The 2529-nt window shown below is 35.1% G+C and overlaps 1 protein-coding gene and 1 long non-coding RNA gene across 2 annotated transcripts in view; one reads left to right on the top strand and one right to left on the bottom strand.

The window, feature by feature from the left end:
- The window catches only part of LOC104939586 (inter-alpha-trypsin inhibitor heavy chain H3), a 42636-nt gene that overhangs the window by 23048 nt on the left and 17059 nt on the right, over positions 1 to 2529 (bottom strand). The window lies entirely within an intron of this gene.
- LOC113745922 (uncharacterized) lies at positions 559 to 2192 on the top strand. The gene is made up of 4 exons (XR_003462491.1): positions 559 to 728; positions 1091 to 1137; positions 1682 to 1777; positions 2133 to 2192. It is a non-coding gene; the product is annotated as an uncharacterized LOC113745922 (long non-coding RNA).

The following is a 2529-nucleotide window of genomic DNA, read 5'->3' as shown; positions in this document are numbered from 1 at the left end:
TCTTTTATCTTGTTAATACCTATGAAAGTAAAGGAATATATTTCGATTAGTTATTATTATTTTATTATTATTATTATTCGTTTGTAGAGAGATAAAAATAACTACTGACATATGTATTATGTTCTGTGGCTCAATAAAAATATTTGAAACACAAAATATCAGACAATAAATACACGTCTGTGGTCTTGATTTGACTTGAAATGAATTAAAGATCAGAAAAGTTTCAAAAAATTGCAAAAATTCAACATTTTTTTATTTATTTTTTATTCCTGTTTTTAATTTGGAGTAAACAGATAAGAAACCACACTGTAAACCCAAACAGTACTACAAACTCATAACCATTGCAGGCAACTAACTCAAAGTGGGCTAATGAGTTCACCCGATACTGAAACATTAAGTATTCTTAACGAATATCTCGTTTTGATTTGAACACTGTCACTTAACTTGAAACGTCTAAATTAACAGGCGTACGTGAGGGGACGTGACGTCTGACGTCACTATACCCAACTGATCAGGGCACGTATCGAGAACATTTAAAATGGCTGGACGTTAGCGAGGGATGCGACGTTACGAAAAAAAATTTAAAAACATACAAATTTATAAGAATAAAAAAAAAACTGCACAACGAAGGACATTTTTTCGCCGTGCTGTTGCCAAAGTATATTATTACCTGTGTTTTGTGTTCTGGGACACCGACTTCAAGATTTGGAAGATTGGCGCGAAGATTGGTGAGTAACGTTACCGTTACAAAAGTTCAGCAAAAGTTCAATAACTTACAAACAGTTATCTTTTGTCATACGCTGTGTAATGAAGTTATGTGTTACGATATTAGACATATCCAACTGGTTTAAAACTTACTTAAAGCTTAACGCTAACGTTACTTCGTTACTGTTGAAAATATGCAGAGGACGACTTGTTTCAAATATCTGTGAAATGTTTTAATAAAAGCAGTTGCTGCATATGTGAAAGTTTATTTTTTATTAGACAATAAGGGATATGCAAAATAATACTATACATAATCATTTACGTTACACCTTAACATTAACTTTAAAGCAACATTAACCTGTTTGTGCTCTCTGTTGTGTTATAGTACCATAGAGCGTTTGGATATTAGAAGTTTGTCATTCTGAGCAACAGGTGAGTAAAGTATTTTTTAATTTATTTTTTTAAACACCATTTGATTATGAAGTTCATCATGATTTGCAAATAAATTACATTTGTTTATTCTCTCCCTGCAGGATTTGTGTAATAAATATTTTCAATATTGATTGATCTGCTGATCATTCTTTTAATTAGTAGATTAATTGTTTTGTCTATAAAGAGCTAATTGATTTTGTCTTTAAAATGTCAGAAACTGACACCTTCAGATTAAAAACCTTCACCCTTGAGAAGCTCGAACAAGTGAATATTTGGCATTTTTTCGCCGCCAACACATTGTTCAAGATGATGTCATTACAGATTACAAAAAGCTTGTAATTGTTTGTGATGCCTTGATAGTAGTCAATTATCCTGCTGAATAGATAGATAGATAGATAGATAGATAGATAGATAGATAGATAGATAGATAGATAGATTACATAGATAGATTACTATTTGTAACATAACTGAAGCATTACATTGTTATACCAGTGACACAAGCATCCTGGCAAAATATTTCTATAATGATTTTTTCTTAATCTAGGAAGAACATGACATCAACATGCGACGCACTCTGGCTCTTTGTGCGCTTCCAGTGTATCTCCGGGAGGATGACACTGAATTCTTCAAAACCTGTAATGTAAGTATTTGGGTTATTGACCATGGATATTGACAAGTAAAACTCGTCAATATCCATGATAAGCCAGTCACACACAGCGCCCGCCCCTCCCCTACACACACTGTCTCTGCAGCCAGAGCTGTGCTTCACTCTCGCACATACAGTGACTGATCTCTCTGTTCTTGGCTTGACTCTAGCTCACATTGCTCTCTCCTCAGTACTCCTTAGGTTTTCTTCAGATCTCGGTTTGTATGATACTTAAAGTTACTTGGTGAACTTGTTAAGGAAGAAATATTGGCTAATTTTGGCTCTACAAACAAGGATTGTGTCATATCCTTCTGGATTTGTTGTTATAATTGATTTTCTTGTTTTGCAGGGTGAAGATGAGGTGGAGATCACTGACACCCAGCTAGCGCTCCTCTCTGTGGTCCCTGACATTGGTTCCATCAGCTTCAGCCCTGAGAACATATCCATTGTGATCGAGGATGAAGTTGTTATAAGTGAGCTTCCCAGGTTGGCTGATGCATTTGTGGTGCTGTTTGGTTTAATCTATGCATTACACTTAGATTATCCAAAGAAACTCACTCACACATTCACATTCATCCAGAAAGTGCTGATGTGTCTGGACGATAACAAACCATTGAAACCATGCCTACTCTCCCTGAAAAATGATTTGTTAAAAGGATAAACAAGGTGAGGAATGCCTGGTGAGTGCAGGCATGCATAAATGTGATTCATGTCAGCAACATTACTACAGGCATGTTGTTCTGTTC

Source organism: Larimichthys crocea, chromosome VI (genome assembly GCF_000972845.2).
Source record: "Larimichthys crocea isolate SSNF chromosome VI, L_crocea_2.0, whole genome shotgun sequence".
Lineage (NCBI taxonomy): Eukaryota > Metazoa > Chordata > Actinopteri > Sciaenidae > Larimichthys > Larimichthys crocea.
Note: the sequence above shows the minus strand (reverse complement) of the source record. Positions and strands in the feature narration are given on the sequence as shown.